Consider the following 13,654-nt stretch of genomic DNA (forward strand, 5'->3'; position numbering starts at 1 on the left):
ACGAATCATGGCCCCACCCTCCATACCACCCCTCCTCCCACCCTGTGCCATCCCTTCCCCCCAAGAGCCCTGCCTCTCTTCCCATCACTCATCCTTATGGCTGGTTAAAAAGGGGAGAGGGGGAGCATGGCCACCTGGGACCCCGTTCCAGAACCCCTGCCTGTAATAGACTCCTAACCTTTGGCTGAGTTACTGAAGTCCTCAGATTATGATTTAAAGACTTCAAGTTAGAAAGAATCCACCATTTACAATAGTTTAAACCTGCAAGTGCCCCATGCCCCATGCTGCAGAGGAAGGCAAAAAAAACCCAGGGTCTCTGCCCATCTGACCTGGGAAAAAATTCCTTCCCGACCCCAAATACGGCATTCAGTTAGATCCTGAGCATGTGGCTAAGACCCAGTAGCCAGATACCTGGGGAAGAATTCTCTGTAGTAACTCAGAGTCTTCCCCATCTAGTCTCCCATCACCGGCCATTGGAGATATTTGCTGCTAGCAGTTGGAGATCAACTACATGCCATTGTGGGCAGTTTCATCATACCATCCCCTCCATAAACTTATCAAGTAGTACATAAAGGAGTAAGATGTTCATACATTTCATTTCTATCTAATTACCAAATATATCACATATTTTGAATCCAGATTCACATCTGATTCATACTTAAATTGTCTGGTGTTACGTCACTGCATACCGCACATTGTTAACTTCATAAATGCTAAGGTTCTAAAATATGTAAAATTAATTAATCCTACCCCATATTATGGGATATTTTCTCCTGTATTTATTATTATGATTTTCTATTTTGAGTCTTTATCTTAAATTGTAAAAACAAATCCAATATATTTGGTCCATAGCAAGTTGACAGGTTGCAATATTCTAATGTATTCCAGCACTGATTGACCAATGCAATGATTTATCTTCTGGATGCATTAAGTCTTAGAGATGATATTTCTGGAACGTAATATACGGCACTGCAATCTCCTTAGCTGTATTGTATTATGTGCATGTATACAGTTCATTTCCATGATAATGGGAGGGGGAGGAGTGTTGTAAATAGCAAAATGGAGTAATTCAGTGCTGTCAAATTTCTAAATAATGTGTGCTAAATTCTGCCCACATGCAACTTCCATGGAAATCAGTAGAATTTGCCTATGCCTGACTTTAAACTAGCCAGTTTTAAATTAGCCACAGCAACACAAGCTTCAGTGTGAGCTAGCCGCGGCAAGTAATTTCTAAGGGTTCCAGGCAGGCTTGTATGCTGGAGCGCATGTGCTGCAACTTCACTTCTCCGGGACCAGAGATAGCTAGATTAAAGCCTGGGTATGTCTTCTCGACATCCTGTGATTACAGTATAGACAGACCCTAAAAATAGATTTTGGCCCAGTATACTTTTCCCCTATACACTCAATTGTTCTTTTTTTTTCTTCCAAAAATCGATAAAGGTGAATGTGACACATTAAATTTAATTCAGAATCAGAGCTGGCTGAATACTATACACATTTTTCTCAAATATTCACTTTTAATTTTAAATGGATTCAGACACCTTTTTGTGTTTACCTTCCAGGAACAGTTCAGGAAATAACAAATTTCACATTTGTAATCACGAGTACTTGAGATGGAAACCCAAAATGAGTTACTCTTATGAAATTAGGGACAGAAGAATGTCAGGTGACACATGTCCTATCAGAACAACTCCACATGTGAATGTCAAAAGTTCACAATGAACTGCTTTCTAATAATCTACGGCAGTACACTGTTATTCACAGAATAGATTCACATTAATTATTCACAGAAAAGTCCAGTACACAGAATCATAGTCCTCAAGACCCATTTCTCCCATGATGCCTACTGGTAATTATCCATTTAATTAAGGGTTGGTTGGGTGGGTCTCTTATATTTAGTTGATTTTCATTTAATTATTTTTTTAATATAGTGTATTTAAATATGTATTTAATGCAGGCGTAAATAGATATTTTGCATATTTTAATTACATCCCTAGCCTCCACCCTGCCTGTTGTTGTTTAAGACCCAGTTCTGCTATCCTTGCAGTTGGACCCCTATGTGACTTCTGTGCTGGTGGAATGGTCTACCCTTACAAACTGCAGGATTGGCCTTTAGATGGAAATCTCTTTGGGCCATTGACTGTGGCTTTCAGTGTTTCTACAGCACATAGCACAATAGGGCCAAAATCCTGACTGGGACATCTGAGCATTATCAAACTAGAAATAATTCATAATAATAAATGGTTGAAAGGCCAAGCCGCAAAAATGATCAGAATGTTTGCTGGCTGAGGATGACAAGAGGGCAATTATTAGATTTGATATCACAAGCAAAATCATGCTTTTCGGATGCAGGTTTGAACTGTTGTTTCCCATGGAAGTTAACAGAAGTATAGTTCATAATCCTGAGGAAAGAGTCTCCCTCCACATGCCCCAACTTCCATATGCCAGTCAGCAGTATATATGGGCCATAAAGACACTGCACGTGGCTGGGGAGAATTCCCCCACTGCAGAAGCAATGTAGGGCTGATTTAATCAGCTCAGTGCCAGGGACCACACCAGCCCCCTCCCCCCAATTGACCAAAAATCCACACAGAGCAGAGAAGGTTTGAAGGCACCTCTGTCTTCCCTCCCACTGGGTTGCGTACTCTGGTGTGTGCTTCACAGAGTCACAACATAAAACTGTTTTGTTAATTCAGGCAGAAATTATTTTACTTTGAATTTTAAAGATTTTGTATAATTTCAGCTATCATTAATTGTGAAATGGACCAATAGATTCTTTCAGTTAACATATTTAAGAAACAATAGTTTAAGCCTGCACAGAAAAAGCATGACTTTGCTTGGAATTTTAGAGTTAATAAATAACTTCCTGTCTGTCCAAAATTAACTTATTAAGAGTCCAGCCTACATTCCTGGCTCAGCCAAAATTTCTGTTGACTTCAGTAAGAGTTTTGCCTGAGTCCTTACTCTGTGACAGGTCCCTTAAAAAATCTATGTTTTAGCCAGAAAAATTAGCATAAAATAGCCCCTTGTAAGCAATACAAAGGCTTTTAAATTAAAAAGTATGAAATCAGGGTTCATAAACTGGTTCTATAATAAAACAGCTCAGAGTCACTTTCATTGTAAAATCAGTTCGTGCACCCTGAACAAATTTACAGATACACATGCATTTAATATATAGCATCCAAGAAATTAGTAATATACATTACTTTAAGCAAGTCCTGTTGAGATACAATTCTTGAATATACATGCATACACAGAAGCTTGAACATTCTGAAAAAGAAAGTTTAGATACAACCTTTGCACTGGGGCTCAATTTTCCATTTCCAACTGACATGACTAGTCAGTCCCATTGAAACCAAAAGGGCTACTCATGTCATTAAGGAATGCAGAATTGAGCTCTTAATAAAATCATTGAGAGTTTTGTCTGAGTGAGGACTGCAACACAGGGCTATGAAAGTGAATGTTCTTTTTATGCAATAAAATGAATAATTCATCATTTTCTTTAGTGCAGATCAAATTAGTTTGCTTTAATTCAGATCAATGTGGTATCATGTTCCAGGATTTTAGTATTTTAAGTTTTATAACAATGTGGCTGTGATCTTTAGATTTTGGGAGATTTGTTAGAATTGGCTTCAGTTCTGTAAGGATGGAAAAGGCAGCATCAGCAACTTGTATACAAAGTTAGAGCTGACCTTTCAAATAAGAATAAATAACATATGTACTGTGCATGAGTAGAAAAGGATTGCTAGTGAAATAAAAATATAGATATTTACATTTTCCATTTTCTTCCATAAATTTCCAGTGACTAAAAGTACAACAGTTTTTAATAAATACACTCAAATGTTTTCATTCAATGCTGCATATTTTAATCAGTTATATTATATATTTTTCAAATAAAGTCACTATTACACAGATAATTTATATAGCTATGTTTAAAGTAAATTTTCAAAATGACAGATTTGGGGGGATAGGAGGTTGGCTTTCTAAATATCTTTCTTGGAGCAGTGTCCTGTGTGCTATCAGTTCAGTTTTCATAAGCAAATTTTACTTTTTAAAAAGAGCTTCCTCTAATTTGACTGTTTTCATATCTTCATAAATAATAATTCCCCAGGGAAAAAAACTAACATGATTTTTCTATAGTTAAGTATAAAAGACATGTAAATAGAAATATTAACAATGTTTAATTTATCTGAAGGAAAAAAACAGCCAGGGGCACTTCTGGATCGAGGTACTTGGGTATCTTGTAAAGCTCCTGGAAATAAAGTTGTGCCTTTATAGAAAGGATGCTCCAAACTTACCTATATGAAAAAGATTTTGCACATCGTTCTTCCTTTGTGCTGGAAGGAGAGAAGATAATGCTGCCTGCTGGTCACCTCTAATCCGGCTTTGCAGCCCTAGGATCAGTTCAGGGATCAGGAATCATGGATGCTCTTCTTTACTGGAGTAGTGCACTCGGGTTAGTGTGTGGGGGAGCCTGACTCACTAGCGCCTTACTGAGCGTGTTTGGAGGGGGAGGGAGATGGAGATAGCAAGGGGAACGGCATGAGAGGTGGGGGGTCATGGTCTGAGTACACATCTGCTGCGACCCATCTCTACCACTCTCAGTATACTGCAGGAATAGTCCGGGGCTTTGGAAGGAGCCTGGATTTGTTGGAGACAGGGAAGGAGGGGTGTGAATGGCTGGAGAAAGGAAGTCCGGGCTCGGGGCCAAATTGCACGTGTAGTGCTAGATTCTCCTCCCCGTCGGATTTTCCTCCCTGCCTGATAGTAAGAACGCCGAAGTGATCGGTGCTGCTTAGTTACAACAGTGAAGCTGCTGCCCTAACTCTGCCCTCACTTGCCATCAGAATTTGTCCTCCACGGAAAACAGGAGTAAAAATGGGGCAGGGGGAAGAGAGGGGCAAAAACGGGAAGGAGGGAACAAAAATGAGGACGATTGGGCACAACTCACTCGAGGAGGGACAGAGCGGGAGGGAGGACAGCGAGGCACATTGAAGAAATGAGGGCGAGGGTGGAAACGGGAAGAAGGGATTAGAGGCGCCGAAATGGGGAAGAGGAGCGGTGCGTCGCTCCCCCTGAGGCGGTCCCCCTCCTGCCTAAGCCGGGCTGTGGTGCTAAAGCCATGGCGCAGCCCAGCGCCTGGATAACGCAGCATTGATCAAGCCAGAAATCTGAGAGCTGCGGCCGGCGGGAGACTTGATTCATTGACCTGCCACTACTCCCTGAGCCCGGCTAAGCACTCGGAGACATGCTTGTGTGGTGGTTAGAAGAGTTCCCTGCCCGTGGCAGGGACGGGGTGGGGACTGGGGTGTCCTAATTGCCCGGTTGAAGGCACAGGCAGAAGGAGGAGAGTGGAGGGGGAGCTCCTGGCATAAAGCAGGAAGTCCCTCCCTGACCAACAGCCCCTTCTTTACACTCTGTGTGTGTCCCACTTCTGTGCACAGCTAGAGCCATCAATAAGAGTTAATCTGAGCAAAGTGACATGGCTCTAGCCACATGTACCCTGTGTGGTCCATGGAATCTAGTTGTTGTTTTTGGGTTTTGGGGGGGAGAAGAGGGTATTTTTCTTCAGAACAGTTCATTTCGTTTGCATTAATAAATGTCTGTTTTAACGTTATAATGAGGTAATATCTTTTATTGGCCCAACTTCTACTGGTGAAAGAGACACAGAGCTCTTCTTCACTTCAAAGCTTGTCTCTTTCACCAACAGAAGTTGGGCCAATAAAAGATGTTACCTCACCCACCTTGTCTCTAATATCCTGGGACCAACACAGCTATACAGCACAGCTACAACAACATGTTAACCTTTATCATGTGAAGTTTTGGAATAGGCTTCCAAGGGAAGCAGTGGGGGCAAAAGATCTATCTGGCTTTAAGATTAAACTCGATAAGTTTATGGAGGAGATGGTATGATGGGATAACATGGTTTCGGTAATTAAATATTCATGGTAAATAGGCCCAATGGCCTGCGATGGGATATTAGATGGGGTGGGATCTGAGTTACCCAGGAAAGAATTTTCTGTAGTATCTGGCTGATGAATCTTGCCCATATGCTCAGGGTTTAGCTGATCGCCATATCTGGGGTCGGGAAAGAATTTTCCTCCAGGGCAGATTGGAAGAGGCCCTGGAGGTTTTTCGCCTTCCTCTGTAGCATGGAGCACGGGTCACTTGCTGGAGGATTCTCTGCTCCTTGAAGTCTTTAAACTACGATTTGAGGACTTCAATAGCACAGATATAGGTGTGAGGTTTTTTGCAGGAGTGGTGGGTGAAATTCTGTGGCCTGCGTTGTGCAGGAGGTCAGACTAGATGATCATAATGTTCCCTTCTGACCTAAATATTTATGAATCTATCATGGTTTTCAGGAAAATTATGTTCTGCTCACATGTAAAGCAGAAAGGATTTCTTCCAAAGAGGAATACATTTCAAAAGCTTGTATTACCATAGGGGGAACAGTAGCAGGCCTTAAAATTGTTTGCCTAACGCTTTCTGTTTAGAGCCTTATTTTCAGTCGTGCTTTATTTTTTCAAGCCGTGGCTAGTTAGGCTGAAACTTCCCATGCATGCTCTCTGCCCCTGGCTACAGTTTTCTGGAAAATTTCAGTTAAAACCATTCAAGTGTTTCTGAGAATTAAATTAGGGGAAAATGGTTGTTTTGCCAATACAAAAAAAAATGTTTCTATAACCCTTACAAACACACTGGAGTACTGTTTGCTGCCTCTGAGCTCTGCTCGCTACAGAGCAAGAGAAAAGACAAGTGGGGGAAGCCATTTCTGGAGTTTTTCTTTTTTTCCAATCAGAAATTTCATCCACTGGACCAGGTCTAAGGACAGGAAAGAATAAGCGATTTCTGACAGGGTTTAAAGTCAGCCATCAGAAATTGTTACTCCCGTCTGGGGCTAAGGCAGGGGTGGCCAACCTGAGCCTGAGAAGGAGCCAGAATTTACCAATGTACATTGCCAAAGAGCCACAGTAAGACGTCAGCTGCCCACCATCAGCTCTCCCACCATGCTCCCAGCGCCTCCCACCCACCAGCAGCCCCCTTAGATCAGTGCCTCCTGCTCCCTCCCCCACTTCCTGATCAGCTGTTTCATGGTGTGCAGGAGGCTCCGAGGGGGAGGAGCGAGGGCATGGCAGGCTCAGGGGAGGGGGCGGGAAGGGGTGGAGTGGGGGCAGGGTCTGTGGCAGAGCCAGGGGTTGAGCAGCGAGGAGACCCCGGCACACTGAAAAGTTGACGCCTGTAGCTCCAGCCCCGGAGTCAGCGCCTCTACAAGGAGCTGCATATTAACTTCTGAAGAGCCGCATGTGGCTCCGGAGTCACAGGTTGGCCACCCCTGGGCTAAGGAAAGGGGAAGGGAAGCGATTTCTGACAGAATCGCCACCATCTATCAGAATGTGCTATAGTTGGTCTGGGGGATAAGGAAAGGTTAGGGAAGTAAATTTTGACAGGGTTCATTCTCACCTGTCAGAATTTAATATCTTTGAACCAAGATGAAGAGAAAAGGTGAGAGAGGCAGCGTTCATTCTCAGCTCTCTGAAATTGCTACCCAGGGGCCAAGATGATAACAACAGTTGAGGTAAGCAACTTCCAAGAGGCTCCTTGTCACCCACTAGAATTTGGTACTTGTGGTCCAGGGAGGAGATGGAAGCATGTTTTATTATGGTAGAAAAAATGATAGGTAATTATAGCCAGTGTTGTTACCAGTAGCAAATTCTGACAAGGAGGGTGATTCTGACTGTGCATGCCTGCTAGCCAGTCACATAGTGCTGAAGAATTCTCCAGCTACGGGACAAAATCAGCAACAATGATTAAAGTTAAAAGTAGGAGGGAAAGAATAGCTTCCACTTCCACAGCTCTCACTAGCAAAACTGGAGCAGATTTTGCTGCTCTCTTGTTTTTCTGTTATTGACTGTTATTGTCTAAAGCCCTTTTTAAATTAAAGAAATGTAAAATCATACATATACTGCAAACGCTGAAGCCTGATCTGATTATAAACCCAGCATATACGCTGAGCTTGCCTGCACTGAGGTACCCTTCCTATCTTCATAACTGGGACACTCTGTAGCTATGTTCCATGTACAGCATTTATTTTTCATTCATCAAATAAGCAGAAAGGAAGCTTTAAAACACACTGAAATACACAAAATCCCTGATTGTTTTCACCACAGAACAGCTGCCACTGAGGGAGACAACATATTTCAATCCCATGTGGTGTTTTATAAAATTAGAATAAAGAAAACAGTTTAAGAGATTATACCATTACCAGTGTGATGACAGCACCGATGCATTAGTTTGCTCATTTTTTCTCTTTTCTATTCTGAGATTATTGTAGGATTTTGGAAAGCTAATGGGGAACACTGAAGGTCCTAACTAGTTTCAAGGATTATTGTTTTAGAGATTTCATAATACCTGGGTCTGTCAATGTTTCTGGTTCCCCTCTGAGTGTAGGACACACAGAAATTTAGTGTGAAAAAGAATTTGGCCAAGATTTTCTAAAGTGTTTATTATTACTGTGTACTTCAGTTTTTAGTGCACCACTTGAGCTGTTCAGCAGATTCTGAAATTCAGGCACTTGTAAAGCATCTCAAATTGGGAATGAAAAATTGAGGCCCTTAATATCACTAGAGACTTTTGAAAATCTTGGGCAGCTATAGCTCTTATATCACTATAGCAATATTGAATGACAGTAGCCTTTGGTCAGCCTGAATCAGAATTTCCTGAAATAACATCTTTACAGTGATGAATGTGCCAGTGTCAATTAGAGTCATGCAGATAAAATAAACAATATTAGAATTAAACCCAGTTAGTGTACATTAAACTATTAAGGTTGTCAATATAACAGGTTAATGTAAATGTAAGTTCTTCCTCTCTCTTACTCTATTCATTTTATTGTGATTTGGGCTTGCAAAGCACATAGGGTCAAATTCTCCATTAACATTTGTGTTCCAAGTCACAGACAAGTCAATTCTACAAGGTGTCCTCAGTTCCCGTTGAGATTATTTTGTAGGACCAGAACCATAATCTGGCTAGATCAAGATATATTTAATTGTATTGATATTGGGCTTGATTGAAGTACACTTATTCATTTTCAGTTGTGTCTACCCCTACAAATAGTCTCATTAAAGTCAATGGGACTTCTTGTGGAGTAAGATATTACTCACCTTGAGTAAGGCAATCACAATTTGGCCTACATAGTTATTATTTATTCTGGCTTCTTAGGACACATTCTTGTCTACTCCCATATGCTTAATCATTCAGAGAGAAGCTTTACCCCTTCAATCTCATTTTTATCCTTAATCTAAATCCAGGAGACTTATTTTAAATTGTTATGAACATATGTTTGTAGCTATACAGTTTAAACATAATTATACAGCAACTTTGCTATATATTTGCCTTATAATTAATAAACATATATATAATTTCAAAATAGATGTTCAGTATTCATATTTCAGATGAAAAAAACACTTGTCACAATCTATAGAAATACAAAATGTAGATGGACAGTAGAAATTTATTGACCCATATGTTCCTAGTAATTTTCTGCTAGTGACAGAATAATTGGTGCTAAGGCCTATGCTTCCTTTCAAATCATTGGTTTGTGGTTGATGAGGCTATAGGCAGGTTCAATTGCTAGTTCAAAGCTTCAGCCATCTGTAGAGCAATTTGTAGGATGGAAAAATCAGATGACTCCCTCCCCAGACTGACAAAGAATGATGGGATTGGTTCAAACAACTTCTAGCAAAAGAGAATCTTTGATATAGAACATTTGTTGTAAAACAAGAATTAGATGTACTGCATCAAATTCTGTGGTGCTCCATGACTGTTTTGTGCTACATCAGAGGTGGAATCTGGCACTAAAGTCACCTTAACCAGCTCAGGGAGAATGACTACAGTGTAAAAGGGATCCTCCAGTGGTGTGAAGCTGATGTAGGAACTACCACTTATTTTTCTTGCTCCCATTGTAGCAAGGAAAAGGAAATACAGCCAGAGGAAATAGAATGTGGCTGGGGTATGTGCTGATTCTCTGCTGCAGTTTCAGGTCCTTGTGGCTATTTGCAGCCTGCAAAGTTTGAATACAACCTGAGGGCCATTCTGCATATTTGATCCTCCATTGCCATGCACCTGTATAGTTACATCAGTGCAAAGTGTGTGTAAACAGCTACCAAATCAGAATGGTAGCATTTTACAATCATTTTGCCATTTGTGTAAGTGAATACACAAGCTGCAGAGCAATGGCAAGTCAGGCCAAGAGTGTTAAATTTTGGGAGGTTTAATGCCTGCTTTAAATGCAAGTGCCAACTCCAACTTAACTATTGAGCTATTAACCTCTATAATATTATGTGCACAGAGTTTAGGGTGACCAGATGTCCTAATTTTATAGGGACAGTCCCGATATTAAGGCTTTGTCTTATATAGGTGCCTATTACCCCCCATCCCCAGTTCTGATTTTTCACACTTGCTATCTGGTCACCCTAATAGAGTAATAGTCAAAACATATAAATCATAGCTAATGAAATACTGTTATTAATCATTACAATTATTGAATCTAGTAAAATATCACAAGAAACCTGTACAGTTGCCATGCTACTCATACTACCAATAGTAGTTCATTGAGATTTTTGGGGTTATTGAATATTGAGAATAGAAAACCGAGAGAGCACACCCCTTTTTTAGAGTGTTATTCTGGTTTTCTTACATAGGCAAAACACCCACAGAGCTGAATGGGGTTGCACAGTACATCTGAGAGTAGACCTTAGCCCATGATTTATGTCTTAATAGTGTCTTTTTAATAAATTGTTTTCTGGGACATTCTGTTACTTAGAGTACCTGGATACGTTCATCATGATACTTTCAACAGGTTTCATATAATGTCTGATTCTTATCATGCAAGTGATATGTTTTTTAATGAATGGAAATTCATGCTAATAATATCAGTGTTTAAAGGTAATTAATTAAATTACCATTTTAAATTAGAAAGTGAATGAATCATCACAGAAATTTCTGTCCTGTTTCCAGCCAAAAAAAGTTGAAAAATGTCATAAAACTTAATATATGCCACAGTTGCAAAATATTTCCCTTGTAGATAGTCACATTTAAAACTAGTTATACATTATGCTTGAGGGCTCCAAATTCTTTATTTGCTTTTATACAAATATTCTAGTAAATTTGTTGTTTTATCTCAAAATAAAAGGAACCATCTTCTTCTGATTTCAGCAAGAGAAATACTTGTGTGTGGGATTTCTCATTTTATCACTCATGCAATTTTGTAGTAATCAAAAATGCCAGACTTCTCAGTCCCCAATTTATTACCATGGGCTCTATTGACTCTTTCATCTTACGTAACTTAAACCCCAAGTTCATATTGGTTGGTTCATAACTTCTGCTGCTTCTACTGTCAAGAGATGCTTATGCACTTAGTACTCAAAATGACAGGACAGGAGCAAAACAGCTATTATACTTGGAAAGTAAAAATGTATGTCTCCCATATAACTGTAGTTTCATAGAATCTATAAATGTGGAGATGTTGCTGTAAAGATCAGTTTACATATTGTTTTTGCTGAATAGAAATGACTTGAAATGTTAGGATATCTTGGGGCATAAGATTTCTCAGTATTTATACTGCGTTCAATGCCATCTTGGGTAATTTGATTCTGAGAAGACTTTTTTTCACAAATAACTACCTTTAAAATCTAGATCAGAACATCTGCAGTGCTGATTACTAGTGCTATATGACCGTTAGGAGCTGGAAAATTGAGACTGATGAAAAACATAGCGAACCTTCAGTTGTGAGTAAATGGACATTCTGGAGAGTTACCAAGGTTGGCTGGACAGGGTGGATATGCTGTTTTAGTCTCTAGGGCTATTTGTGTTACCAATTAACATATTCTCAATATATTAATATATAAAATACTTAAAGGGACATCACACATATTGTAGGCTAAACTTTAGTTGTTTGTTTCATTTTATATAACCTAATATGAATAATATATATGTAATCATTTTTTTTAAAATTACTGCAAAGATTTTGATATGGATTTAAATATTTACTTGCAGTATTTACAACCCAAATCTTGCAGAAATGTGCTACTGACTAAGAGTCTGAAAATGAGACTTGTATATTTTCACGGCTAAGCTGAATGAAATGCAAAAAGTAAAAACAGTATAACAGCTAAAATATAAAGTTGAAATCATTCAGTTTTAATAATGTAATTATGAATAACAGTTAAGGATTTTAAAATTCACTTATTAAATAGTATCCATTTTAAATGTTTAATTAAAATGTACTTCACTATGCAGTCCAGTGTCTAAGTAAATATAGTGGGATGGAAAAAAACACTTTAAAAATATGGTGTATTTTTAGAATTCAGAAGAATGAGTATATTTTTCTGATTATGATTATAAATTACATGAGAAGTAGAGGATGAGTCAGTCAGTGTTCCAATACCTAACAAGGTTTACATTCAAATGTGAATGTGCATCCATGAAAAATCCACATACTTATACCTAGTATAGGCTGCATGGCTAGTTGCATTTAACGGATTATTACAATATTCAGTGACCCGAGGACTACATTCTTCAGCAATGATCTCAAAAATTATGTAAGTGAAAAATGAGTAACATACACTTTTAAAAAGCTGGCTCAAAGATCCTGAGGACTAATATCAACTCTTCTTGTCACATCTCTTCCCTTGGCCCTCAGGAGGCAGCACACCAGATGGTTTCTTTATCAGGATTATACATGGCCTGTGTCACATTCATTGAATGAAATCACTAGCCTCTTATTCACAAAGCAACTTTATCTCTTATCTGGTATATTTTAACAATGACAACTCTGATAATTAAATGTGTCTCTTGGAATATAAACAGTTTTAATAACCCCATTCAAAGAAAAAAATATATATTCAGTGCTTAAAAAATGAGACTTGACATTTCCATGCTGTAGGAGACACGGCTGACAGAATTTGAAAATTGTAAACTTACTAGACATTAGAAATTGAGAGGCCTACCCAGTTGTTTTAATTCTAAAGCAAAGGGTGTTGCTATACTAATACATAAAAAGTTGTATGTTAATATTCTGAACACAAGGTCTGACAGTGAGGGCAGATTTACTATCCTCATGGCTGAAGTTGGCAATTCTGCAATCATCTTTGCCAATCTTTGATCCCAAATGTTTTCATTGTTTTTTTTTTCCTGAGAATAAATGACATGGGCCGCTATCCTGTTGTTGTAGCTGGAGACTTTAATGAAACTATAGAGCCAGTCTTTGGTAAGTCTTCTCCATCTCCATATAAAAACACTAATACTTGTCAGATACTTCATACATACATGGTTGATTTTGTGTTACAAGATGCGTGGAGATTGGGTAATGCTTTGGCCAAAGACTATAGGGTGTTTTTTTTGGTTGTGGGGTTCTGCAGCTCATTCAACATATTCAAGACTTGATCAATTCTGTCACTGATTGTAGCATTGGTACTATAGTTATATCTGACTATGCTCCTATATATAGGTCTTTTAGGCTTCCCGGGTATGCACCCCGAGCTAAAATGTGGAGATTAAATACCTCTCTGCTGTTTGATACATCTTTTGTTAACTCTATTCAGTAGCACTTAGACCATTTTTTAAAAACAAATGCCCCCCATGCTTCAACAGCTGCCAC

The 13,654-nt window shown here is 39.2% G+C and overlaps 1 protein-coding gene and 1 pseudogene across 1 annotated transcript in view; one reads left to right on the top strand and one right to left on the bottom strand.

Annotated features, from left to right (window-relative positions):
• The window catches only part of LOC102947945 (gamma-aminobutyric acid receptor subunit pi), a 69,139-nt gene extending 64,530 nt beyond the window's left edge, over positions 1 to 4,609 (bottom strand). The window contains exon 1 of the mRNA XM_007053022.3: positions 4,299 to 4,609. The gene's annotated coding sequence lies outside the window, so the exon portion shown is untranslated. The remainder of the gene's footprint in view (positions 1 to 4,298) is intronic.
• A 2,878-nt stretch (positions 4,610 to 7,487) lies between these two features.
• Positions 7,488 to 9,736, top strand: LOC114018766 (annotated as a pseudogene).
• Positions 9,737 to 13,654: the final 3,918 nt, after the last annotated feature.

This window comes from Chelonia mydas, chromosome 7 (genome assembly GCF_015237465.2).
Source record: "Chelonia mydas isolate rCheMyd1 chromosome 7, rCheMyd1.pri.v2, whole genome shotgun sequence".
In the NCBI taxonomy this organism is placed as follows: domain Eukaryota; kingdom Metazoa; phylum Chordata; order Testudines; family Cheloniidae; genus Chelonia; species Chelonia mydas.